Source organism: Engystomops pustulosus, chromosome 9, assembly GCF_040894005.1.
Source record: "Engystomops pustulosus chromosome 9, aEngPut4.maternal, whole genome shotgun sequence".
NCBI classification, from domain to species: Eukaryota; Metazoa; Chordata; class Amphibia; order Anura; family Leptodactylidae; genus Engystomops; species Engystomops pustulosus.
This window is the reverse complement of record NC_092419.1, coordinates 65163279-65184520: the sequence shown is the minus strand read 5'-3', so window position 1 is coordinate 65184520 and position 21242 is coordinate 65163279. Positions and strand designations below refer to the sequence as shown.

The 21242-nt window shown below is 45.7% G+C and overlaps 75 pseudogenes; all 75 read right to left on the bottom strand.

Moving 5' to 3' along the window:
• Positions 1-228: 228 nt before the first annotated feature.
• LOC140096079 (5S ribosomal RNA) lies at positions 229-347 on the bottom strand (annotated as a pseudogene).
• Positions 348-417: 70 nt separating this feature from the next.
• On the bottom strand, positions 418-536 carry LOC140088231 (5S ribosomal RNA; annotated as a pseudogene).
• A 70-nt stretch (positions 537-606) lies between these two features.
• Positions 607-725, bottom strand: LOC140087839 (5S ribosomal RNA; annotated as a pseudogene).
• A 70-nt stretch (positions 726-795) lies between these two features.
• On the bottom strand, positions 796-914 carry LOC140090320 (5S ribosomal RNA; annotated as a pseudogene).
• Positions 915-984: 70 nt separating this feature from the next.
• Positions 985-1103, bottom strand: LOC140080030 (5S ribosomal RNA; annotated as a pseudogene).
• A 70-nt stretch (positions 1104-1173) lies between these two features.
• LOC140083361 (5S ribosomal RNA) lies at positions 1174-1292 on the bottom strand (annotated as a pseudogene).
• Positions 1293-1543: 251 nt separating this feature from the next.
• Positions 1544-1662, bottom strand: LOC140097468 (5S ribosomal RNA; annotated as a pseudogene).
• Positions 1663-1732: 70 nt separating this feature from the next.
• Positions 1733-1851, bottom strand: LOC140097524 (5S ribosomal RNA; annotated as a pseudogene).
• Positions 1852-1921: 70 nt separating this feature from the next.
• Positions 1922-2040, bottom strand: LOC140088230 (5S ribosomal RNA; annotated as a pseudogene).
• Positions 2041-2110: 70 nt separating this feature from the next.
• Positions 2111-2229, bottom strand: LOC140097512 (5S ribosomal RNA; annotated as a pseudogene).
• Positions 2230-2299: 70 nt separating this feature from the next.
• On the bottom strand, positions 2300-2418 carry LOC140099159 (5S ribosomal RNA; annotated as a pseudogene).
• A 251-nt stretch (positions 2419-2669) lies between these two features.
• Positions 2670-2788, bottom strand: LOC140094301 (5S ribosomal RNA; annotated as a pseudogene).
• A 70-nt stretch (positions 2789-2858) lies between these two features.
• LOC140088229 (5S ribosomal RNA) lies at positions 2859-2977 on the bottom strand (annotated as a pseudogene).
• Positions 2978-3047: 70 nt separating this feature from the next.
• LOC140079529 (5S ribosomal RNA) lies at positions 3048-3166 on the bottom strand (annotated as a pseudogene).
• A 70-nt stretch (positions 3167-3236) lies between these two features.
• On the bottom strand, positions 3237-3355 carry LOC140086576 (5S ribosomal RNA; annotated as a pseudogene).
• A 70-nt stretch (positions 3356-3425) lies between these two features.
• LOC140097499 (5S ribosomal RNA) lies at positions 3426-3544 on the bottom strand (annotated as a pseudogene).
• A 70-nt stretch (positions 3545-3614) lies between these two features.
• Positions 3615-3733, bottom strand: LOC140097487 (5S ribosomal RNA; annotated as a pseudogene).
• A 251-nt stretch (positions 3734-3984) lies between these two features.
• Positions 3985-4103, bottom strand: LOC140090389 (5S ribosomal RNA; annotated as a pseudogene).
• A 70-nt stretch (positions 4104-4173) lies between these two features.
• LOC140078408 (5S ribosomal RNA) lies at positions 4174-4292 on the bottom strand (annotated as a pseudogene).
• A 70-nt stretch (positions 4293-4362) lies between these two features.
• Positions 4363-4481, bottom strand: LOC140087089 (5S ribosomal RNA; annotated as a pseudogene).
• A 70-nt stretch (positions 4482-4551) lies between these two features.
• Positions 4552-4670, bottom strand: LOC140095246 (5S ribosomal RNA; annotated as a pseudogene).
• Positions 4671-4740: 70 nt separating this feature from the next.
• LOC140097475 (5S ribosomal RNA) lies at positions 4741-4859 on the bottom strand (annotated as a pseudogene).
• Positions 4860-4928: 69 nt separating this feature from the next.
• On the bottom strand, positions 4929-5047 carry LOC140097463 (5S ribosomal RNA; annotated as a pseudogene).
• A 70-nt stretch (positions 5048-5117) lies between these two features.
• LOC140097451 (5S ribosomal RNA) lies at positions 5118-5236 on the bottom strand (annotated as a pseudogene).
• A 70-nt stretch (positions 5237-5306) lies between these two features.
• On the bottom strand, positions 5307-5425 carry LOC140090621 (5S ribosomal RNA; annotated as a pseudogene).
• Positions 5426-5734: 309 nt separating this feature from the next.
• On the bottom strand, positions 5735-5853 carry LOC140079528 (5S ribosomal RNA; annotated as a pseudogene).
• A 251-nt stretch (positions 5854-6104) lies between these two features.
• LOC140096078 (5S ribosomal RNA) lies at positions 6105-6223 on the bottom strand (annotated as a pseudogene).
• A 70-nt stretch (positions 6224-6293) lies between these two features.
• Positions 6294-6412, bottom strand: LOC140088228 (5S ribosomal RNA; annotated as a pseudogene).
• Positions 6413-6482: 70 nt separating this feature from the next.
• LOC140080018 (5S ribosomal RNA) lies at positions 6483-6601 on the bottom strand (annotated as a pseudogene).
• A 70-nt stretch (positions 6602-6671) lies between these two features.
• On the bottom strand, positions 6672-6790 carry LOC140083360 (5S ribosomal RNA; annotated as a pseudogene).
• A 251-nt stretch (positions 6791-7041) lies between these two features.
• LOC140097467 (5S ribosomal RNA) lies at positions 7042-7160 on the bottom strand (annotated as a pseudogene).
• A 70-nt stretch (positions 7161-7230) lies between these two features.
• On the bottom strand, positions 7231-7349 carry LOC140078666 (5S ribosomal RNA; annotated as a pseudogene).
• A 70-nt stretch (positions 7350-7419) lies between these two features.
• Positions 7420-7538, bottom strand: LOC140088227 (5S ribosomal RNA; annotated as a pseudogene).
• A 70-nt stretch (positions 7539-7608) lies between these two features.
• On the bottom strand, positions 7609-7727 carry LOC140097439 (5S ribosomal RNA; annotated as a pseudogene).
• A 70-nt stretch (positions 7728-7797) lies between these two features.
• Positions 7798-7916, bottom strand: LOC140099147 (5S ribosomal RNA; annotated as a pseudogene).
• Positions 7917-8167: 251 nt separating this feature from the next.
• LOC140094300 (5S ribosomal RNA) lies at positions 8168-8286 on the bottom strand (annotated as a pseudogene).
• Positions 8287-8356: 70 nt separating this feature from the next.
• LOC140088226 (5S ribosomal RNA) lies at positions 8357-8475 on the bottom strand (annotated as a pseudogene).
• A 70-nt stretch (positions 8476-8545) lies between these two features.
• Positions 8546-8664, bottom strand: LOC140079526 (5S ribosomal RNA; annotated as a pseudogene).
• Positions 8665-8734: 70 nt separating this feature from the next.
• Positions 8735-8853, bottom strand: LOC140086575 (5S ribosomal RNA; annotated as a pseudogene).
• A 70-nt stretch (positions 8854-8923) lies between these two features.
• On the bottom strand, positions 8924-9042 carry LOC140086200 (5S ribosomal RNA; annotated as a pseudogene).
• A 70-nt stretch (positions 9043-9112) lies between these two features.
• On the bottom strand, positions 9113-9231 carry LOC140097426 (5S ribosomal RNA; annotated as a pseudogene).
• Positions 9232-9482: 251 nt separating this feature from the next.
• LOC140090388 (5S ribosomal RNA) lies at positions 9483-9601 on the bottom strand (annotated as a pseudogene).
• Positions 9602-9671: 70 nt separating this feature from the next.
• On the bottom strand, positions 9672-9790 carry LOC140078395 (5S ribosomal RNA; annotated as a pseudogene).
• A 70-nt stretch (positions 9791-9860) lies between these two features.
• On the bottom strand, positions 9861-9979 carry LOC140087088 (5S ribosomal RNA; annotated as a pseudogene).
• A 70-nt stretch (positions 9980-10049) lies between these two features.
• LOC140094592 (5S ribosomal RNA) lies at positions 10050-10168 on the bottom strand (annotated as a pseudogene).
• Positions 10169-10238: 70 nt separating this feature from the next.
• On the bottom strand, positions 10239-10357 carry LOC140089412 (5S ribosomal RNA; annotated as a pseudogene).
• Positions 10358-10426: 69 nt separating this feature from the next.
• LOC140097414 (5S ribosomal RNA) lies at positions 10427-10545 on the bottom strand (annotated as a pseudogene).
• Positions 10546-10615: 70 nt separating this feature from the next.
• LOC140097402 (5S ribosomal RNA) lies at positions 10616-10734 on the bottom strand (annotated as a pseudogene).
• Positions 10735-10804: 70 nt separating this feature from the next.
• On the bottom strand, positions 10805-10923 carry LOC140090620 (5S ribosomal RNA; annotated as a pseudogene).
• A 309-nt stretch (positions 10924-11232) lies between these two features.
• On the bottom strand, positions 11233-11351 carry LOC140079525 (5S ribosomal RNA; annotated as a pseudogene).
• Positions 11352-11421: 70 nt separating this feature from the next.
• On the bottom strand, positions 11422-11540 carry LOC140097390 (5S ribosomal RNA; annotated as a pseudogene).
• A 70-nt stretch (positions 11541-11610) lies between these two features.
• Positions 11611-11729, bottom strand: LOC140088225 (5S ribosomal RNA; annotated as a pseudogene).
• A 70-nt stretch (positions 11730-11799) lies between these two features.
• On the bottom strand, positions 11800-11918 carry LOC140080006 (5S ribosomal RNA; annotated as a pseudogene).
• Positions 11919-11988: 70 nt separating this feature from the next.
• On the bottom strand, positions 11989-12107 carry LOC140083359 (5S ribosomal RNA; annotated as a pseudogene).
• A 251-nt stretch (positions 12108-12358) lies between these two features.
• Positions 12359-12477, bottom strand: LOC140097466 (5S ribosomal RNA; annotated as a pseudogene).
• A 68-nt stretch (positions 12478-12545) lies between these two features.
• On the bottom strand, positions 12546-12664 carry LOC140078664 (5S ribosomal RNA; annotated as a pseudogene).
• A 70-nt stretch (positions 12665-12734) lies between these two features.
• LOC140088223 (5S ribosomal RNA) lies at positions 12735-12853 on the bottom strand (annotated as a pseudogene).
• Positions 12854-12923: 70 nt separating this feature from the next.
• LOC140097376 (5S ribosomal RNA) lies at positions 12924-13042 on the bottom strand (annotated as a pseudogene).
• A 70-nt stretch (positions 13043-13112) lies between these two features.
• On the bottom strand, positions 13113-13231 carry LOC140099135 (5S ribosomal RNA; annotated as a pseudogene).
• A 251-nt stretch (positions 13232-13482) lies between these two features.
• On the bottom strand, positions 13483-13601 carry LOC140094298 (5S ribosomal RNA; annotated as a pseudogene).
• Positions 13602-13671: 70 nt separating this feature from the next.
• Positions 13672-13790, bottom strand: LOC140096782 (5S ribosomal RNA; annotated as a pseudogene).
• Positions 13791-13860: 70 nt separating this feature from the next.
• LOC140097364 (5S ribosomal RNA) lies at positions 13861-13979 on the bottom strand (annotated as a pseudogene).
• A 70-nt stretch (positions 13980-14049) lies between these two features.
• Positions 14050-14168, bottom strand: LOC140097352 (5S ribosomal RNA; annotated as a pseudogene).
• Positions 14169-14238: 70 nt separating this feature from the next.
• On the bottom strand, positions 14239-14357 carry LOC140079524 (5S ribosomal RNA; annotated as a pseudogene).
• Positions 14358-14427: 70 nt separating this feature from the next.
• Positions 14428-14546, bottom strand: LOC140086573 (5S ribosomal RNA; annotated as a pseudogene).
• Positions 14547-14616: 70 nt separating this feature from the next.
• Positions 14617-14735, bottom strand: LOC140097340 (5S ribosomal RNA; annotated as a pseudogene).
• Positions 14736-14805: 70 nt separating this feature from the next.
• Positions 14806-14924, bottom strand: LOC140097328 (5S ribosomal RNA; annotated as a pseudogene).
• A 251-nt stretch (positions 14925-15175) lies between these two features.
• On the bottom strand, positions 15176-15294 carry LOC140090387 (5S ribosomal RNA; annotated as a pseudogene).
• A 70-nt stretch (positions 15295-15364) lies between these two features.
• Positions 15365-15483, bottom strand: LOC140078384 (5S ribosomal RNA; annotated as a pseudogene).
• A 70-nt stretch (positions 15484-15553) lies between these two features.
• On the bottom strand, positions 15554-15672 carry LOC140087087 (5S ribosomal RNA; annotated as a pseudogene).
• A 70-nt stretch (positions 15673-15742) lies between these two features.
• LOC140095245 (5S ribosomal RNA) lies at positions 15743-15861 on the bottom strand (annotated as a pseudogene).
• Positions 15862-15931: 70 nt separating this feature from the next.
• On the bottom strand, positions 15932-16050 carry LOC140097315 (5S ribosomal RNA; annotated as a pseudogene).
• Positions 16051-16119: 69 nt separating this feature from the next.
• On the bottom strand, positions 16120-16238 carry LOC140097303 (5S ribosomal RNA; annotated as a pseudogene).
• Positions 16239-16736: 498 nt separating this feature from the next.
• Positions 16737-16855, bottom strand: LOC140079522 (5S ribosomal RNA; annotated as a pseudogene).
• Positions 16856-18800: 1945 nt separating this feature from the next.
• LOC140098638 (5S ribosomal RNA) lies at positions 18801-18918 on the bottom strand (annotated as a pseudogene).
• Between the last annotated feature and the right edge of the window lie 2324 nt (positions 18919-21242).

Genomic DNA, 21242 nt, shown 5'->3' with positions numbered 1-21242 from the left:
CTTTTACTATCTCATAGAGAAACTAACACAATTTTCAGGTTCAAAAAGGTCAACGGAACTTGGGATTCCCAGCCAGTCTCCCATGCTGGTACTTGCCAAGCCTTAAGCTGCTGCGATCTGACGAGAGCAGGCACATTCAGCTTAAAATGGCCGTTGACAGCAGCTGTTCAATTTGAACCTTCTTTTACTATCTCATAGAGAAACTAACACAATTTTCAGGTTCAAAAAGGTCAACGGAACTTGGGATTCCCAGCCAGTCTCCCATGCTGGTACTTGCCAAGCCTTAAGCTGCATTGCTGCTGCAATCTGACGAGAGCAGGCACATTCAGCTTAGAATTGCCATTGACAGCAGCTGTTCAATTTGAACCTTCTTTTACTATCTCATAGAGAAACTAACACAATTTTCAGGTTCAAAAAGGTCAACGGAACTTGGGATTCGCAGCCAGTCTCCCATGCTGGTACTTGCCAAGCCTTAAGCTGCATTGCTGCTGCGATCTGACGAGAGCAGGCACATTCAGCTTAGAATGGCCGTTGACAGCAGCTGCCTAATTTCTACTTTCTTTTACTATCTCATAGAGAAACTAACACAATTTTCAGGTTCAAAAAGGTCAACGGAACTTGGGATTCCCAGCCAGTCTCCCATGCTGGTACTTGCCAAGCCTTAAGCTGCATTGCTGCTGCGATCTGACGAGAGCAGGAACATTCATCTTAGAATGGCCGTTGACAGCAGCTGTTCAATTTGAACCTTCTTTTACTATCTCATAGAGAAACTAACACAATTTTCAGGTTCAAAAAGGTCAACGGAGCTTGGGATTCCCAGCCAGTCTCCCATGCTGGTACTTGCCAAGCCTTAAGCTGCATTGATGCTGCGATCTGACGAGAGCAGGCACATTCAGCTTAGAATGGCCGTTGACAGCAGCTGTTCAATTTGAACCTTCTTTTACTATCTCATAGAGAAACTAACACAATTTTCAGGTTCAAAAAGGTCAACAGAACTTGGGATTCCCAGCCAGTCTCCCATGCTGGTACTTGCCAAGCCTTAAGCTGCATTGCTGCTGCGATCTGATGAGAGCAGGCACATTCAGCTTAGAATGGCCGTTGACAGCAGCTGTTCAATTTGAACCTTCTTTTACTATCTCATAGAGAAACTAACACAATTTTCAGGTTCAAAAAGGTCAACGGAACTTGGGATTCCCAGCCAGTCTCCCATGCTGGTACTTGCCAAGCCTTAAGCTGCATTGCTGCTGCGATCTGATGAGAGCAGGCACATTCAGCTTAGAATGGCCGTGGACAGCAGCTGTTCAATTTGAACCTTCTTTTACTATCTCATAGAGAAACTAACACAATTTTCAGGTTCAAAAAGGTCAACGGAACTTGGGATTCCCAGCCAGTCTCCCATGCTGGTACTTGCCAAGCCTTAAGCTGCGGCGATCTCACAAGAGCAGGCACATTCAGCTTAGAATGGCCGTTGACAGCAGCTGTTCAATTTGAACCTTCTTTTACTATCTCATAGAGAAACTAACACAATTTTCAGGTTCAAAAAGGTCAACAGAAGTTGGGATTCCCAGCCAGTCTCCCATGCTGGTACTTGCCAAGCCTTAAGCTGCATTGCTGCTGCGATCTGATGAGAGCAGGCTCATTCAGCTTAGAATGGCCGTTGACAGCAGCTGTTCAATTTGAACCTTCTTTTACTATCTCATAGAGAAAGTAACACAATTTTCAGGTTCAAAAAGGTCAACGGAACTTGGGATTCCCAGCCAGTCTCCCATGCTGGTACTTGCCAAGCCTTAAGCTGCATTGCTGCTGCGATCTGACGAGAGCAGGCACATTCAGCTTAGAATGGCCGTTGACAGCAACTGTTCAGTTTGAACCTTCTTTTACTATCTCATAGAGAAACTAACACAATTTTCAGGTTCAAAAAGGTCAACGGAACTTGGGATTCGCAGCCAGTCTCCCATGCTGGTACTTGCCAAGCCTTAAGCTGCATTGCTGCTGCGATCTGACGAGAGCAGGCACATTCAGCTTAGAATGGCCGTTGACAGCAGCTGTTCAATTTGAACCTTCTTTTACCATCTTTGACAGAGAAACTAACAATTTTCAGGTTCAAAAAGGTCAACGGAACTTGGGATTCCCAGCCAGTCTCCCATGCTGGTACTTGCCAAGCCTTAAGCTGCATTGCTGCTGCGATCTGACGAGAGCAGGCACATTCAGCTTAGAATGGCCGTTGACAGCAGCTTTTCAATTTGAACCTTCTTTTACTATCTCATAGAGAAACTAACACAATTTTCAGGTTCAAAAAGGTCAACGGAACTTGGGATTCCCAGCCAGTCTCCCATGCTGGTACTTGCCAAGCCTTAAGCTGCATTGCTGCTGCGATCTGATGAGAGCAGGCACATTCAGCTTAGAATGGCCGTTGACAGCAGCTGTTCAATTTGAACCTTCTTTTACTATCTCATAGAGAAACTAACACAATTTTCAGGTTCAAAAAGGTCAACGGAACTTGGGATTCCCAGCCAGTCTCCCATGCTGGTACTTGCCAAGCCTTAAGCTGCGGCGATCTGACAAGAGCAGGCACATTCAGCTTAGAATGGCCGTTGACAGCAGCTGTTCAATTTGAACCTTCTTTTACTATCTCATAGAGAAACTAACACAATTTTCAGGTTCAAAAAGGTCAACAGAACTTGGGATTCCCAGCCAGTCTCCCATGCTGGTACTTGCAAAGCCTTAAGCTGCATTGCTGCTGCGATCTGACGAGAGCAGGCACATTCAGCTTAGAATGGCCGTTGACAGCAGCTGTTCAGTTTGAACCTTCTTTTACTATCTCATAGAGAAACTAACACAATTTTCAGGTTCAAAAAGGTCAACGGAACTTGGGATTCGCAGCCAGTCTCCCATGCTGGTACTTGCCAAGCCTTAAGCTGCATTGCTGCTGCGATCTGACGAGAGCAGGCACATTCAGCTTAGAATGGCCGTTGACAGCAGCTGTTCAATTTGAACCTTCTTTTACCATCTTTGACAGAGAAACTAACAATTTTCAGGTTCAAAAAGGTCAACAGAACTTGGGATTCCCAGCCAGTCTCCCATGCTGGTACTTGCCAAGCCTTAAGCTGCATTGCTGCTGCGATCTGACGAGAGCAGGCACATTCAGCTTAGAATGGCCGTTGACAGCAGCTGTTCAATTTGAACCGTCTTTTACTATCTCATAGAGAAACTAACACAATTTTCAGGTTCAAAAAGGTCAACGGAACTTGGGATTCCCAGCCAGTCTCCCATACTGGTACTTGCCTAGCCTTAAGCTGCATTGCTGCTGCGATCTGACGAGAGCAGGCACATTGAGCTTAGAATGGCCGTTGACAGCAGCTGTTCAGTTTGAACCTTCTTTTACTATCTCATAGAGAAACTAACACAATTTTCAGGTTCAAAAAGGTCAACGGAACTTGGGATTCCCAGCCAGTCTCCCATGCTGGTACTTGCCAAGCCTTAAGCTGCATTGCTGCTGCGATCTGACGAGAGCAGGCACATTCAGCTTAGAATGGCCGTTGACAGCAGCTGTTCAATTTGAACCTTCTTTTATCATCTTTGACAGAGAAACTAACAATTTTCAGGTTCAAAAAGGTCAACGGAACTTGGGATTCCCAGCCAGTCTCCCATGCTGGTACTTGCCAAGCCTTAAGCTGCATTGCTGCTGCGATCTGACGAGAGCAGGCACATTCAGCTTAGAATGGCCGTTGACAGCAGCTGTTCAATTTGAACCTTCTTTTACTATCTCATAGAGAAACTAACACATTTTTCAGGTTCAAAAAGGTCAACGGAACTTGGGATTCCCAGCCAGTCTCCCATGCTGGTACTTGCCAAGCCTTAAGCTGCTGCGATCTGACGAGAGCAGGCACATTCAGCTTAGAATGGCCGTTGACAGCAGCTGTTCAATTTGAACCTTCTTTTACTATCTCATAGAGAAACTAACACAATTTTCAGGTTCAAAAAGGTCAACAGAACTTGGAATTCCCAGCCAGTCTCCCATGCTGGTACTTGCCAAGCCTTAAGCTTCATTGCTGCTGCGATCTGACGAGAGCAGGCACATTCAGCTTAGAATGGCCGTTGACAGCAGATGTTCAGTTTGAACCTTCTTTTACTATCTCATAGAGAAACTAACACAATTTTCAGGCTCAAAAAGGTCAACGGAACTTGGTATTCCCAGCCAGTCTCCCATGCTGGTACTTGCCAAGCCTTAAGCTGCATTGCTGCTGCGATCTGACGAGAGCAGGCACATTCAGCTTAGAATGGCCGTTGACAGCAGCTGTTCAATTTGAACTTTCTTTTACCATCTTTGACAGAGAAACTAACAATTTTCAGGTTCAAAAAGGTCAACAGAACTTGGGATTCCCAGCCAGTCTCCCATGCTTGTACTTGCCAAGCCTTAAGCTGCATTGTTGCTGCGATCTGACGAGAGCAGGCACATTCAGCTTAGAATGGCCGTTGACAGCAGCTGTTCAATTTGAACCTTCTTTTACTATCTCATAGAGAAACTAACACAATTTTTAGGTTCAAAAAGGTCAACAGAACTTGGGATTCCCAGCCAGTCTCCCATGCTGGTGCTTGCCAAGCCTTAAGCTGCATTGCTGCTGCGATCTGACGAGAGCAGGCACATTCAGCTTAGAATGGCCGTTGACAGCAGCTGTTCAATTTGAACCTTCTTTTACCATCTTTGACAGAGAAACTAACAATTTTCAGGTTCAAAAAGGTCAACGGAACTTGGGATTCCCAGCCAGTCTCCCATGCTGGTACTTGCCAAGCCTTAAGCTGCATTGCTGCTGCGATCTGACGAGAGCAGGCACATTCAGCTTAGAATGGCCGTTGACAGCAGCTGTTCAATTTGAACCTTCTTTTACTATCTCATAGAGAAACTAACACAATTTTCAGGTTCAAAAGGTCAACGGAACTTGGGATTCCCAGCCAGTCTCCCATGCTGGTACTTGCCAAGCCTTAAGCTGCATTGCTGCTGCGATCTGACGAGAGCAGGCACATTCAGCTTAGAATGGCCGTTGACAGCAGCTGTTCAATTTGAACCTTCTTTTATCATCTTTGACAGAGAAACTAACAATTTTCAGGTTCAAAAAGGTCAACGGAACTTGGGATTCCCAGCCAGTCTCCCATGCTGGTACTTGCCAAGCCTTAAGCTGCATTGCTGCTGCGATCTGACGAGAGCAGGCACATTCAGCTTAGAATGGCCGTTGACAGCAGCTGTTCAATTTGAACTTTCTTTTACTATCTCATAGAAAAACTAACACAATTTTCAGGTTCAAAAAGGTCAACAGAACTTGGGATTTCCAGCCAGTCTCCCATGCTGGTACTTGCCAAGCCTTAAGCTGCATTGCTGCTGCGATCTGACGAGAGCAGGCACATTCAGCTTAGAATGGCCGTTGACAGCAGCTGTTCAATTTGAACCTTCTTTTACTATCTCATAGAGAAACTAACACAATTTTCAGGTTCAAAAAAGTTAACGGAACTTGGGATTCCCAGCCAGTCTCCCATGCTGGTACTTGCCAAGCCTTAAGCTACATTGCTGCTGGATTCCCAGCCAGTCTCCCATGCTGGTACTTGCCAAGCCTTAAGCTGCTGCGATCTGACGAGAGCAGGCACATTCAGCTTAGAATGGCCGTTGACAGCAGCTGTTCAATTTGAACCTTCTTTTACTATCTCATAGACAAACTAACACAATTTTCAGGTTCAAAAAGGTCAACAGAACTTGGGATTCCCAGCCAGTCTCCCATGCTGGTACTTGCCAAGCCTTAAGCTGCATTGCTGCTGCGATCTGACGAGAGCAGGCACATTCAGCTTAGAATGGCCGTTGACAGCAGCTGTTCAATTTGAACCTTCTTTTACTATCTCATAGAGAAACTAACACAATTTTCAGGTTCAAAAAGGTCAACGGAACTTGGGATTCCCAGCCAGTCTCCCATGCTGGTACTTGCCAAGCCTTAAGCTGCTGCGATCTGACGAGAGCAGGCACATTCAGCTTAAAATGGCCGTTGACAGCAGCTGTTCAATTTGAACCTTCTTTTACTATCTCATAGAGAAACTAACACAATTTTCAGGTTCAAAAAGGTCAACGGAACTTGGGATTCCCAGCCAGTCTCCCATGCTGGTACTTGCCAAGCCTTAAGCTGCATTGCTGCTGCAATCTGACGAGAGCAGGCACATTCAGCTTAGAATTGCCATTGACAGCAGCTGTTCAATTTGAACCTTCTTTTACTATCTCATAGAGAAACTAACACAATTTTCAGGTTCAAAAAGGTCAACGGAACTTGGGATTCGCAGCCAGTCTCCCATGCTGGTACTTGCCAAGCCTTAAGCTGCATTGCTGCTGCGATCTGACGAGAGCAGGCACATTCAGCTTAGAATGGCCGTTGACAGCAGCTGTTCAATTTGAACCTTCTTTTACTATCTCATAGAGAAACTAACACAATTTTCAGGTTCAAAAAGGTCAACAGAACTTGGGATTCCCAGCCAGTCTCCCATGCTGGTACTTGCCAAGCCTTAAGCTGCATTGCTGCTGCGATCTGATGAGAGCAGGCACATTCAGCTTAGAATGGCCGTTGACAGCAGCTGTTCAATTTGAACCTTCTTTTACTATCTCATAGAGAAACTAACACAATTTTCAGGTTCAAAAAGGTCAACGGAACTTGGGATTCCCAGCCAGTCTCCCATGCTGGTACTTGCCAAGCCTTAAGCTGCATTGCTGCTGCGATCTGATGAGAGCAGGCACATTCAGCTTAGAATGGCCGTGGACAGCAGCTGTTCAATTTGAACCTTCTTTTACTATCTCATAGAGAAACTAACACAATTTTCAGGTTCAAAAAGGTCAACGGAACTTGGGATTCCCAGCCAGTCTCCCATGCTGGTACTTGCCAAGCCTTAAGCTGCGGCGATCTGACAAGAGCAGGCACATTCAGCTTAGAATGGCCGTTGACAGCAGCTGTTCAATTTGAACCTTCTTTTACTATCTCATAGAGAAACTAACACAATTTTCAGGTTCAAAAAGGTCAACAGAAGTTGGGATTCCCAGCCAGTCTCCCATGCTGGTACTTGCCAAGCCTTAAGCTGCATTGCTGCTGCGATCTGATGAGAGCAGGCTCATTCAGCTTAGAATGGCCGTTGACAGCAGCTGTTCAATTTGAACCTTCTTTTACTATCTCATAGAGAAAGTAACACAATTTTCAGGTTCAAAAAGGTCAACGGAACTTGGGATTCCCAGCCAGTCTCCCACGCTGGTACTTGCCAAGCCTTAAGCTGCATTGCTGCTGCGATCTGACGAGAGCAGGCACATTCAGCTTAGAATGGCCGTTGACAGCAACTGTTCAGTTTGAACCTTCTTTTACTATCTCATAGAGAAACTAACACAATTTTCAGGTTCAAAAAGGTCAACGGAACTTGGGATTCGCAGCCAGTCTCCCATGCTGGTACTTGCCAAGCCTTAAGCTGCATTGCTGCTGCGATCTGACGAGAGCAGGCACATTCAGCTTAGAATGGCCGTTGACAGCAGCTGTTCAATTTGAACCTTCTTTTACCATCTTTGACAGAGAAACTAACAATTTTCAGGTTCAAAAAGGTCAACGGAACTTGGGATTCCCAGCCAGTCTCCCATGCTGGTACTTGCCAAGCCTTAAGCTGCATTGCTGCTGCGATCTGACGAGAGCAGGCACATTCAGCTTAGAATGGCCGTTGACAGCAGCTTTTCAATTTGAACCTTCTTTTACTATCTCATAGAGAAACTAACACAATTTTCAGGTTCAAAAAGGTCAACGGAACTTGGGATTCCCAGCCAGTCTCCCATGCTGGTACTTGCCAAGCCTTAAGCTGCATTGCTGCTGCGATCTGATGAGAGCAGGCACATTCAGCTTAGAATGGCCGTTGACAGCAGCTGTTCAATTTGAACCTTCTTTTACTATCTCATAGAGAAACTAACACAATTTTCAGGTTCAAAAAGGTCAACGGAACTTGGGATTCCCAGCCAGTCTCCCATGCTGGTACTTGCCAAGCCTTAAGCTGCGGCGATCTGACAAGAGCAGGCACATTCAGCTTAGAATGGCCGTTGACAGCAGCTGTTCAATTTGAACCTTCTTTTACTATCTCATAGAGAAACTAACACAATTTTCAGGTTCAAAAAGGTCAACAGAACTTGGGATTCCCAGCCAGTCTCCCATGCTGGTACTTGCAAAGCCTTAAGCTGCATTGCTGCTGCGATCTGACGAGAGCAGGCACATTCAGCTTAGAATGGCCGTTGACAGCAGCTGTTCAGTTTGAACCTTCTTTTACTATCTCATAGAGAAACTAACACAATTTTCAGGTTCAAAAAGGTCAACGGAACTTGGGATTCGCAGCCAGTCTCCCATGCTGGTACTTGCCAAGCCTTAAGCTGCATTGCTGCTGCGATCTGACGAGAGCAGGCACATTCAGCTTAGAATGGCCGTTGACAGCAGCTGTTCAATTTGAACCTTCTTTTACCATCTTTGACAGAGAAACTAACAATTTTCAGGTTCAATAAGGTCAACAGAACTTGGGATTCCCAGCCAGTCTCCCATGCTGGTACTTGCCAAGCCTTAAGCTGCATTGCTGCTGCGATCTGACGAGAGCAGGCACATTCAGCTTAGAATGGCCGTTGACAGCAGCTGTTCAATTTGAACCGTCTTTTACTATCTCATAGAGAAACTAACACAATTTTCAGGTTCAAAAAGGTCAACGGAACTTGGGATTCCCAGCCAGTCTCCCATACTGGTACTTGCCTAGCCTTAAGCTGCATTGCTGCTGCGATCTGACGAGAGCAGGCACATTGAGCTTAGAATGGCCGTTGACAGCAGCTGTTCAGTTTGAACCTTCTTTTACTATCTCATAGAGAAACTAACACAATTTTCAGGTTCAAAAAGGTCAACGGAACTTGGGATTCCCAGCCAGTCTCCCATGCTGGTACGTGCCAAGCCTTAAGCTGCATTGCTGCTGCGATCTGACGAGAGCAGGCACATTCAGCTTAGAATGGCCGTTGACAGCAGCTGTTCAATTTGAACCTTCTTTTATCATCTTTGACAGAGAAACTAACAATTTTCAGGTTCAAAAAGGTCAACGGAACTTGGGATTCCCAGCCAGTCTCCCATGCTGGTACTTGCCAAGCCTTAAGCTGCATTGCTGCTGCGATCTGACGAGAGCAGGCACATTCAGCTTAGAATGGCCGTTGACAGCAGCTGTTCAATTTGAACCTTCTTTTACTATCTCATAGAGAAACTAACACATTTTTCAGGTTCAAAAAGGTCAACGGAACTTGGGATTCCCAGCCAGTCTCCCATGCTGGTACTTGCCAAGCCTTAAGCTGCTGCGATCTGACGAGAGCAGGCACATTCAGCTTAGAATGGCCGTTGACAGCAGCTGTTCAATTTGAACCTTCTTTTACTATCTCATAGAGAAACTAACACAATTTTCAGGTTCAAAAAGGTCAACAGAACTTGGAATTCCCAGCCAGTCTCCCATGCTGGTACTTGCCAAGCCTTAAGCTTCATTGCTGCTGCGATCTGACGAGAGCAGGCACATTCAGCTTAGAATGGCCGTTGACAGCAGATGTTCAGTTTGAACCTTCTTTTACTATCTCATAGAGAAACTAACACAATTTTCAGGCTCAAAAAGGTCAACGGAACTTGGTATTCCCAGCCAGTCTCCCATGCTGGTACTTGCCAAGCCTTAAGCTGCATTGCTGCTGCGATCTGACGAGAGCAGGCACATTCAGCTTAGAATGGCCGTTGACAGCAGCTGTTCAATTTGAACTTTCTTTTACCATCTTTGACAGAGAAACTAACAATTTTCAGGTTCAAAAAGGTCAACAGAACTTGGGATTCCCAGCCAGTCTCCCATGCTTGTACTTGCCAAGCCTTAAGCTGCATTGTTGCTGCGATCTGACGAGAGCAGGCACATTCAGCTTAGAATGGCCGTTGACAGCAGCTGTTCAATTTGAACCTTCTTTTACTATCTCATAGAGAAACTAACACAATTTTTAGGTTCAAAAAGGTCAACAGAACTTGGGATTCCCAGCCAGTCTCCCATGCTGGTGCTTTCCAAGCCTTAAGCTGCATTGCTGCTGCGATCTGACGAGAGCAGGCACATTCAGCTTAGAATGGCCGTTGACAGCAGCTGTTCAATTTGAACCTTCTTTTACCATCTTTGACAGAGAAACTAACAATTTTCAGGTTCAAAAAGGTCAACGGAACTTGGGATTCCCAGCCAGTCTCCCATGCTGGTACTTGCCAAGCCTTAAGCTGCATTGCTGCTGCGATCTGACGAGAGCAGTCACATTCAGCTTAGAATGGCCGTTGACAGCAGCTGTTCAATTTGAACCTTCTTTTACTATCTCATAGAGAAACTAACACAATTTTCAGGTTCAAAAGGTCAACGGAACTTGGGATTCCCAGCCAGTCTCCCATGCTGGTACTTGCCAAGCCTTAAGCTGCATTGCTGCTGCGATCTGACGAGAGCAGGCACATTCAGCTTAGAATGGCCGTTGACAGCAGCTGTTCAATTTGAACCTTCTTTTATCATCTTTGACAGAGAAACTAACAATTTTCAGGTTCAAAAAGGTCAACGGAACTTGGGATTCCCAGCCAGTCTCCCATGCTGGTACTTGCCAAGCCTTAAGCTGCATTGCTGCTGCGATCTGACGAGAGCAGGCACATTCAGCTTAGAATGGCCGTTGACAGCAGCTGTTCAATTTGAACTTTCTTTTACTATCTCATAGAAAAACTTACACAATTTTCAGGTTCAAAAAGGTCAACAGAACTTGGGATTTCCAGCCAGTCTCCCATGCTGGTACTTGCCAAGCCTTAAGCTGCATTGCTGCTGCGATCTGACGAGAGCAGGCACATTCAGCTTAGAATGGCCGTTGACAGCAGCTGTTCAATTTGAACCTTCTTTTACTATCTCATAGAGAAACTAACACAATTTTCAGGTTCAAAAAAGTTAACGGAACTTGGAATTCCCAGCCAGTCTCCCATGCTGGTACTTGCCAAGCCTTAAGCTACATTGCTGCTGGATTCCCAGCCAGTCTCCCATGCTGGTACTTGCCAAGCCTTAAGCTGCTGCGATCTGACGAGAGCAGGCACATTCAGCTTAGAATGGCCGTTGACAGCAGCTGTTCAATTTGAACCTTCTTTTACTATCTCATAGACAAACTAACACAATTTTCAGGTTCAAAAAGGTCAACAGAACTTGGGATTCCCAGCCAGTCTCCCATGCTGGTACTTGCCAAGCCTTAAGCTGCATTGCTGCTGCGATCTGACGAGAGCAGGCACATTCAGCTTAGAATGGCCGTTGACAGCAGCTGTTCAATTTGAACCTTCTTTTACTATCTCATAGAGAAACTAACACAATTTTCAGGTTCAAAAAGGTCAACGGAACTTGGGATTCCCAGCCAGTCTCCCATGCTGGTACTTGCCAAGCCTTAAGCTGCATTGCTGCTGCGATCTGACGAGAGCAGGCACATTCAGCTTAGAATGGCCGTTGACAGCAGCTGTTCAATTTGAACCTTCTTTTACTATCTCATAGAGAAACTAACACAATTTTCAGGTTCAAAAAGGTCAACGGAACTTGGGATTCGCAGCCAGTCTCCCATGCTGGTACTTGCCAAGCCTTAAGCTGCATTGCTGCTGCGATCTGACGAGAGCAGGCACATTCAGCTTAGAATGGCCGTTGACAGCAGCTGTTCAATTTGAACCTTCTTTTACTATCTCATAGAGAAACTAACACAATTTTCAGGTTCAAAAAGGTCAACAGAACTTGGGATTCCCAGCCAGTCTCCCATGCTGGTACTTGCCAAGCCTTAAGCTGCATTGCTGCTGCGATCTGATGAGAGCAGGCACATTCAGCTTAGAATGGCCGTTGACAGCAGCTGTTCAATTTGAACCTTCTTTTACTATCTCATAGAGAAACTAACACAATTTTCAGGTTCAAAAAGGTCAACGGAACTTGGGATTCCCAGCCAGTCTCCCATGCTGGTACTTGCCAAGCCTTAAGCTGCATTGCTGCTGCGATCTGATGAGAGCAGGCACATTCAGCTTAGAATGGCCGTGGACAGCAGCTGTTCAATTTGAACCTTCTTTTACTATCTCATAGAGAAACTAACACAATTTTCAGGTTCAAAAAGGTCAACGGAACTTGGGATTCCCAGCCAGTCTCCCATGCTGGTACTTGCCAAGCCTTAAGCTGCGGCGATCTGACAAGAGCAGGCACATTCAGCTTAGAATGGCCGTTGACAGCAGCTGTTCAATTTGAACCTTCTTTTACTATCTCATAGAGAAACTAACACAATTTTCAGGTTCAAAAAGGTCAACAGAAGTTGGGATTCCCAGCCAGTCTCCCATGCTGGTACTTGCCAAGCCTTAAGCTGCATTGCTGCTGCGATCTGATGAGAGCAGGCTCATTCAGCTTAGAATGGCCGTTGACAGCAGCTGTTCAATTTGAACCTTCTTTTACTATCTCAGAGAAAGTAACACAATTTTCAGGTTCAAAAAGGTCAACGGAACTTGGGATTCCCAGCCAGTCTCCCACGCTGGTACTTGCCAAGCCTTAAGCTGCATTGCTGCTGCGATCTGACGAGAGCAGGCACATTCAGCTTAGAATGGCCGTTGACAGCAACTGTTCAGTTTGAACCTTCTTTTACTATCTCATAGAGAAACTAACACAATTTTCAGGTTCAAAAAGGTCAACGGAACTTGGGATTCGCAGCCAGTCTCCCATGCTGGTACTTGCCAAGCCTTAAGCTGCATTGCTGCTGCGATCTGACGAGAGCAGGCACATTCAGCTTAGAATGGCCGTTGACAGCAGCTGTTCAATTTGAACCTTCTTTTACCATCTTTGACAGAGAAACTAACAATTTTCAGGTTCAAAAAGGTCAACGGAACTTGGGATTCCCAGCCAGTCTCCCATGCTGGTACTTGCCAAGCCTTAAGCTGCATTGCTGCTGCGATCTGACGAGAGCAGGCACATTCAGCTTAGAATGGCCGTTGACAGCAGCTTTTCAATTTGAACCTTCTTTTACTATCTCATAGAGAAACTAACACAATTTTCAGGTTCAAAAAGGTCAACGGAACTTGGGATTCCCAGCCAGTCTCCCATGCTGGTACTTGCCAAGCCTTAAGCTGCATTGCTGCTGCGATCTGATGAGAGCAGGCACATTCAGCTTAGAATGGCCGTTGACAGCAGCTGTTCAATTTGAACCTTCTTTTACTATCTCATAGAGAAACTAACACAATTTTCAGGTTCAAAAAGGTCAACGGAACTTGGGATTCCCAGCCAGTCTCCCATGCTGGTACTTGCCAAGCCTTAAGCTGCGGCGATCTGACAAGAGCAGGCACATTCAGCTTAGAATGGCCGTTGACAGCAGCTGTTCAATTTGAACCTTCTTTTACTATCTCATAGAGAAACTAACACAATTTTCAGGTTCAAAAAGGTCAACAGAACTTGGGATTCCCAGCCAGTCTCCCATGCTGGTACTTGCAAAGCCTTAAGCTGCATTGCTGCTGCGATCTGACGAGAGCAGGCACATTCAGCTTAGAATGGCCGTTGACAGCAGCTGTTCAGTTTGAACCTTCTTTTACTATCTCATAGAGAAACTAACACAATTTTCAGGTTCAAAAAGGTCAACGGAACTTGGGATTCGCAGCCAGTCTCCCATGCTGGTACTTGCCAAGCCTTAAGCTGCATTGCTGCTGCGATCTGACGAGAGCAGGCACATTGAGCTTAGAATGGCCGTTGACAGCAGCTGTTCAGTTTGAACCTTCTTTTACTATCTCATAGAGAAACTAACACAATTTTCAGGTTCAAAAAGGTCAACGGAACTTGGGATTCCCAGCCAGTCTCCCATGCTGGTACTTGCCAAGCCTTAAGCTGCATTGCTGCTGCGATCTGACGAGAGCAGGCACATTCAGCTTAGAATGGCCGTTGACAGCAGCTGTTCAATTTGAACCTTCTTTTATCATCTTTGACAGAGAAACTAACAATTTTCAGGTTCAAAAAGGTCAACGGAACTTGGGATTCCCAGCCAGTCTCCCATGCTGGTACTTGCCAAGCCTTAAGCTGCATTGCTGCTGCGATCTGACGAGAGCAGGCACATTCAGCTTAGAATGGCCGTTGACAGCAGCTGTTCAATTTGAACCTTCTTTTACCATCTTTGACAGAGAAACTAACAATTTTCAGGTTCAAAAAGGTCAACAGAACTTGGGATTCCCAGCCAGTCTCCCATGCTGGTACTTGCCAAGCCTTAAGCTGCATTGCTGCTGCGATCTGACGAGAGCAGGCACATTCAGCTTAGAATGGCCGTTGACAGCAGCTGTTCAATTTGAACCGTCTTTTACTATCTCATAGAGAAACTAACACAATTTTCAGGTTCAAAAAGGTCAACGGAACTTGGGATTCCCAGCCAGTCTCCCATACTGGTACTTGCCTAGCCTTAAGCTGCATTGCTGCTGCGATCTGACGAGAGCAGGCACATTGAGCTTAGAATGGCCGTTGACAGCAGCTGTTCAGTTTGAACCTTCTTTTACTATCTCATAGAGAAACTAACACAATTTTCAGGTTCAAAAAGGTCAACGGAACTTGGGATTCCCAGCCAGTCTCCCATGCTGGTACTTGCCAAGCCTTAAGCTGCATTGCTGCTGCGATCTGACGAGAGCAGGCACATTCAGCTTAGAATGGCCGTTGACAGCAGCTGTTCAATTTGAACCTTCTTTTATCATCTTTGACAGAGAAACTAACAATTTTCAGGTTCAAAAAGGTCAACGGAACTTGGGATTCCCAGCCAGTCTCCCATGCTGGTACTTGCCAAGCCTTAAGCTGCATTGCTGCTGCGATCTGACGAGAGCAGGCACATTCAGCTTAGAATGGCCGTTGACAGCAGCTGTTCAATTTGAACCTTCTTTTACTATCTCATAGAGAAACTAACACATTTTTCAGGTTCAAAAAGGTCAACGGAACTTGGGATTCCCAGCCAGTCTCCCATGCTGGTACTTGCCAAGCCTTAAGCTGCTGCGATCTGACGAGAGCAGGCACATTCAGCTTAGAATGGCCGTTGACAGCAGCTGTTCAATTTGAACCTTCTTTTACTATCTCATAGAGAAACTAACACAATTTTCAGGTTCAAAAAGGTCAACAGAACTTGGAATTCCCAGCCAGTCTCCCATGCTGGTACTTGCCAAGCCTTAAGCTTCATTGCTGCTGCGATCTGACGAGAGCAGGCACATTCAGCTTAGAATGGCCGTTGACAGCAGATGTTCAGTTTGAACCTTCTGTTACTATCTCATAGAGAAACTAACACAATTTTCAGGCTCAAAAAGGTCAACGGAACTTGGTATTCCCAGCCAGTCTCCCATGCTGGTACTTGCCAAGCCTTAAGCTGCATTGCTGCTGCGATCTGACGAGAGCAGGCACATTCAGCTTAGAATGGCCGTTGACAGCAGCTGTTCAATTTGAACTTTCTTTTACCATCTTTGACAGAGAAACTAACAATTTTCAGGTTCAAAAAGGTCAACAGAACTTGGGATTCCCAGCCAGTCTCCCATGCTTGTACTTGCCAAGCCTTAAGCTGCATTGTTGCTGCGATCTGACGAGAGCAGGCACATTCAGCTTAGAATGGCCGTTGACAGCAGCTGTTCAATTTGAACCTTCTTTTACTATCTCATAGAGAAACTAACACAATTTTCAGGTTCAAAAAGGTCAACAGAACTTGGGATTCCCAGCCAGTCTCCCATGCTGGTGCTTGCCAAGCCTTAAGCTGCATTGCTGCTGCGATCTGACGAGAGCAGGCACATTCAGCTTAGAATGGCCGTTGACAGCAGCTGTTCAATTTGAACCTTCTTTTACCATCTTTGACAGAGAAACTAACAATTTTCAGGTTCAAAAAGGTCAACGGAACTTGGGATTCCCAGCCAGTCTCCCATGCTGGTACTTGCCAAGCCTTAAGCTGCATTGCTGCTGCGATCTGACGAGAGCAGGCACATTCAGCTTAGAATGGCCGTTGACAGCAGCTGTTCAATTTGAACCTTCTTTTACTATCTCATAGAGAAACTAACACAATTTTCAGGTTCAAAAGGTCAACGGAACTTGGGATTCCCAGCCAGTCTCCCATGCTGGTACTTGCCAAGCCTTAAGCTGCATTGCTGCTGCGATCTGACGAGAGCAGGCACATTCAGCTTAGAATGGCCGTTGACAGCAGCTGTTCAATTTGAACCTTCTTTTATCATCTTTGACAGAGAAACTAACAATTTTCAGGTTCAAAAAGGTCAACGGAACTTGGGATTCCCAGCCAGTCTCCCATGCTGGTACTTGCCAAGCCTTAAGCTGCATTGCTGCTGCGATCTGACGAGAGCAGGCACATTCAGCTTAGAATGGCCGTTGACAGCACCTGTTCAATTTGAACCTTCTTTTACTATCTCATAGAGAAACTAACACAATTTTCAGGTTCAAAAAGGTCAACGGAACTTGGGATTCCCAGCCAGTCTCCCATGCTGGTACTTGCCAAGCCTTAAGCTACATTGCTGCTGGATTCCCAGCCAGTCTCCCATGCTGGTACTTGCCAAGCCTTAAGCTGCTGCGATCTGACGAGAGCAGGCACATTCAGCTTAGAATGGCCGTTGACAGCAGCTGTTCAATTTGAACCTTCTTTTACTATCTCATAGAGAAACTAACACAATTTTCAGGTTCAAAAAGGTCAACAGAACTTGGGATTCCCAGCCAGTCTCCCATGCTGGTACTTGCCAAGCCTTAAGCTGCATTGCTGCTGCGATCTGACGAGAGCAGGCACATTCAGCTTAGAATGGCCGTTGACAGCAGCTGTTCAATTTGAACCTTCTTTTACTATCTCATAGAGAAACTAACACAATTTTCAGGTTCAAAAAGGTCAACGGAACTTGGGATTCCCAGCCAGTCTCCCATGCTGGTACTTGCCAAGCCTTAAGCTGCATTGCTGCTGCGATCTGACGAGAGCAGGCACATTCAGCTTAGAATGGCCGTTGACAGCAGCTGTTCAATTTGAACCTTCTTTTACTATCTCATAGAGAAACTAACACAATTTTCAGGTTCAAAAAGGTCAAGGGAACTTGGGATTCCCAGCCAGTCTCCCATGCTGGTACTTGCCAAGCCTTAAGCTGCTGCGATCTGACGAGAGCAGGCACATTCAGCTTAAAATGGCCGTTGACAGCAACTGTTCAATTTGAACCTTCTTTTACTATCTCATAGAGAAACTAACACAATTTTCAGGTTCAAAAAGGTCAACGGAACTTGGGATTCCCAGCCAGTCTCCCATGCTGGTACTTGCCAAGCCTTAAGCTGCATTGCTGCTGCAATCTGACGAGAGCAGGCACATTCAGCTTAGAATTGCCGTTGACAGCAGCTGTTCAATTTGAACCTTCTTTTACTATCTCATAGAGAAACTAACACAATTTTCAGGTTCAAAAAGGTCAACGGAACTTGGGATTCGCAGCCAGTCTCCCATGCTGGTACTTGCCAAGCCTTAAGCTGCATTGCTGCTGCGATCTGACGAGAGCAGGCACATTCAGCTTAGAATGGCCGTTGACAGCAGCTGCCTAATTTCTACTTTCTTTTACTATCTCATAGAGAAACTAACACAATTTTCAGGTTCAAAAAGGTCAACGGAACTTGGGATTCCCAGCCAGTCTCCCATGCTGGTACTTGCCAAGCCTTAAGCTGCATTGCTGCTGCGATCTGACGAGAGCAGGAACATTCATCTTAGAATGGCCGTTGACAGCAGCTGTTCAATTTGAACCTTCTTTTACTATCTCATAGAGAAACTAACACAATTTTCAGGTTCAAAAAGGTCAACGGAGCTTGGGATTCCCAGCCAGTCTCCCATGCTGGTACTTGCCAAGCCTTAAGCTGCATTGATGCTGCGATCTGACGAGAGCAGGCACATTCAGCTTAGAATGGCCGTTGACAGCAGCTGTTCAATTTGAACCTTCTTTTACTATCTCATAGAGAAACTAACACAATTTTCAGGTTCAAAAAGGTCAACAGAACTTGGGATTCCCAGCCAGTCTCCCATGCTGGTACTTGCCAAGCCTTAAGCTGCATTGCTGCTGCGATCTGATGAGAGCAGGCACATTCAGCTTAGAATGGCCGTTGACAGCAGCTGTTCAATTTGAACCTTCTTTTACTATCTCATAGAGAAACTAACACAATTTTCAGGTTCAAAAAGGTCAACGGAACTTGGGATTCCCAGCCAGTCTCCCATGCTGGTACTTGCCAAGCCTTAAGCTGCATTGCTGCTGCGATCTGATGAGAGCAGGCACATTCAGCTTAGAATGGCCGTGGACAGCAGCTGTTCAATTTGAACCTTCTTTTACTATCTCATAGAGAAACTAACACAATTTTCAGGTTCAAAAAGGTCAACGGAACTTGGGATTCCCAGCCAGTCTCCCATGCTGGTACTTGCCAAGCCTTAAGCTGCGGCGATCTGACAAGAGCAGGCACATTCAGCTTAGAATGGCCGTTGACAGCAGCTGTTCAATTTGAACCTTCTTTTACCATCTTTGACAGAGAAACTAACAATTTTCAGGTTCAAAAAGGTCAACGGAACTTGGGATTCCCAGCCAGTCTCCCATGCTGGTACTTGCCAAGCCTTAAGCTGCATTGCTGCTGCGATCTGACGAGAGCAGGCACATTCAGCTTAGAATGGCCGTTGACAGCAGCTTTTCAATTTGAACCTTCTTTTACTATCTCATAGAGAAACTAACACAATTTTCAGGTTCAAAAAGGTCAACGGAACTTGGGATTCCCAGCCAGTCTCCCATGCTGGTACTTGCCAAGCCTTAAGCTGCATTGCTGCTGCGATCTGATGAGAGCAGGCACATTCAGCTTAGAATGGCCGTTGACAGCAGCTGTTCAATTTGAACCTTCTTTTACTATCTCATAGAGAAACTAACACAATTTTCAGGTTCAAAAAGGTCAACGGAACTTGGGATTCCCAGCCAGTCTCCCATGCTGGTACTTGCCAAGCCTTAAGCTGCGGCGATCTGACAAGAGCAGGCACATTCAGCTTAGAATGGCCGTTGACAGCAGCTGTTCAATTTGAACCTTCTTTTACTATCTCATAGAGAAACTAACACAATTTTCAGGTTCAAAAAGGTCAACAGAACTTGGGATTCCCAGCCAGTCTCCCATGCTGGTACTTGCAAAGCCTTAAGCTGCATTGCTGCTGCGATCTGACGAGAGCAGGCACATTCAGCTTAGAATGGCCGTTGACAGCAGCTGTTCAGTTTGAACCTTCTTTTACTATCTCATAGAGAAACTAACACAATTTTCAGGTTCAAAAAGGTCAACGGAACTTGGGATTCGCAGCCAGTCTCCCATGCTGGTACTTGCCAAGCCTTAAGCTGCATTGCTGCTGCGATCTGACGAGAGCAGGCACATTGAGCTTAGAATGGCCGTTGACAGCAGCTGTTCAGTTTGAACCTTCTTTTACTATCTCATAGAGAAACTAACACAATTTTCAGGTTCAAAAAGGTCAACGGAACTTGGGATTCCCAGCCAGTCTCCCATGCTGGTACTTGCCAAGCCTTAAGCTGCATTGCTGCTGCGATCTGACGAGAGCAGGCACATTCAGCTTAGAATGGCCGTTGACAGCAGCTGTTCAATTTGAACCTTCTTTTATCATCTTTGACAGAGAAACTAACAATTTTCAGGTTCAAAAAGGTCAACGGAACTTGGGATTCCCAGCCAGTCTCCCATGCTGGTACTTGCCAAGCCTTAAGCTGCATTGCTGCTGCGATCTGACGAGAGCAGGCACATTCAGCTTAGAATGGCCGTTGACAGCAGCTGTTCAATTTGAACCTTCTTTTACCATCTTTGACAGAGAAACTAACAATTTTCAGGTTCAAAAAGATCAACAGAACTTGGGATTCCCAGCCAGTCTCCCATGCTGGTACTTGCCAAGCCTTAAGCTGCATTGCTGCTGCGATCTGACGAGAGCAGGCACATTCAGCTTAGAATGGCCGTTGACAGCAGCTGTTCAATTTGAACCGTCTTTTACTATCTCATAGAGAAACTAACACAATTTTCAGGTTCAAAAAGGTCAACGGAACTTGGGATTCCCAGCCAGTCTCCCATACTGGTACTTGCCTAGCCTTAAGCTGCATTGCTGCTGCGATCTGACGAGAGCAGGCACATTGAGCTTAGAATGGCCGTTGACAGCAGCTGTTCAGTTTGAACCTTCTTTTACTATCTCATAGAGAAACTAACACAATTTTCAGGTTCAAAAAGGTCAACGGAACTTGGGATTCCCAGCCAGTCTCCCATGCTGGTACTTGCCAAGCCTTAAGCTGCATTGCTGCTGCGATCTGACGAGAGCAGGCACATTCAGCTTAGAATGGCCGTTGACAGCAGCTGTTCAATTTGAACCTTCTTTTATCATCTTTGACAGAGAAACTAACAATTTTCAGGTTCAAAAAGGTCAACGGAACTTGGGATTCCCAGCCAGTCTCCCATGCTGGTACTTGCCAAGCCTTAAGCTGCATTGCTGCTGCGATCTGACGAGAGCAGGCACATTCAGCTTAGAATGGCCGTTGACAGCAGCTGTTCAATTTGAACCTTCTTTTACTATCTCATAGAGAAACTAACACATTTTTCAGGTTCAAAAAGGTCAACGGAACTTGGGATTCCCAGCCAGTCTCCCATGCTGGTACTTGCCAAGCCTTAAGCTGCTGCGATCTGACGAGAGCAGGCACATTCAGCTTAGAATGGCCGTTGACAGCAGCTGTTCAATTTGAACCTTCTTTTACTATCTCATAGAGAAACTAACACAATTTTCAGGTTCAAAAAGGTCAACAGAACTTGGAATTCCCAGCCAGTCTCCCATGCTGGTACTTGCCAAGCCTTAAGCTTCATTGCTGCTGCGATCTGACGAGAGCAGGCACATTCAGCTTAGAATGGCCGTTGACAGCAGATGTTCAGTTTGAACCTTCTTTTACTATCTCATAGAGAAACTAACACAATTTTCAGGCTCAAAAAGGTCAACGGAACTTGGTATTCCCAGCCAGTCTCCCATGCTGGTACTTGCCAAGCCTTAAGCTGCATTGCTGCTGCGATCTGACGAGAGCAGGCACATTCAGCTTAGAATGGCCGTTGACAGCAGCTGTTCAATTTGAACTTTCTTTTACCATCTTTGACAGAGAAACTAACAATTTTCAGGTTCAAAAAGG